General features: G+C 37.2%; 1 long non-coding RNA gene across 1 annotated transcript in view; it reads left to right on the top strand.

The window, feature by feature from the left end:
- The window catches only part of LOC116185112, a 4,651-nt gene extending 4,210 nt beyond the window's left edge, over positions 1 to 441 (top strand). Inside the window, exon 2 of the long non-coding RNA XR_004149892.1 lies at positions 4 to 441. This is a non-coding gene — a long non-coding RNA (uncharacterized LOC116185112). The remainder of the gene's footprint in view (positions 1 to 3) is intronic.
- Positions 442 to 647: the final 206 nt, after the last annotated feature.

The following is a 647-nucleotide window of genomic DNA, read 5'->3' as shown; positions in this document are numbered from 1 at the left end:
GAGAGAGAGAGAGAGAGAGAGAGAGAAAGAGAGGAGCGAGAAACGAAGCTCCACGCTTGTTAGATTTAGAGAGAAAGAAGGAAATTGTCATTTTATTAGCAAGAAATGGGGAGAAGGAAGAAGGTTGGGCGAGGAGACAACGATCTTCATTGATAATTTTCTTTTTATTTCTCCCTCTCCGATCTTTTGGCGCGATTCTCTCTCGCCAATATGACGGCGGCATGTATTTTTACCATTTATTTCTCTACTATTTTTTATTTTAAGCTAAGGAAACCTGGATGGAGACTCGAAATAGTTTTCTCGGTTTCCCCGGTTTTACGCGTTTTATTTTAAAATAAGGAACGGCGAGAGGATCGCGTCACAAGAATGGGGTTTAGAAGTTTGACGCCTCGATTTAAAAAGGGGGAAAAAAAAAAAAAAAGGAACAGCGCAAAGAATGATGTAATGAAAATAAAAAAATTGTGGAGGTGGACGAGGAAAAGGGAAAAATGAAAAAAAAGAAAAAAAAATAAAGACTCGGAGAGTATTCGATCGAAAAGTAAGAGCGAGGCATTTGCAAGATTAGATACAACACCACATACATACATAACATGCGTTATACGTGTATCGCTTCCTTGCTTTCTTCTTAATTATTTAATAATTAATTT

The sequence above is a fragment of the Apis dorsata genome, unplaced genomic scaffold (genome assembly GCF_000469605.1).
Source record: "Apis dorsata unplaced genomic scaffold, Apis dorsata 1.3 scaffold_99, whole genome shotgun sequence".
Classification (NCBI taxonomy): domain Eukaryota; kingdom Metazoa; phylum Arthropoda; class Insecta; order Hymenoptera; family Apidae; genus Apis; species Apis dorsata.
Note: the sequence above shows the minus strand (reverse complement) of the source record. Positions and strands in the feature narration are given on the sequence as shown.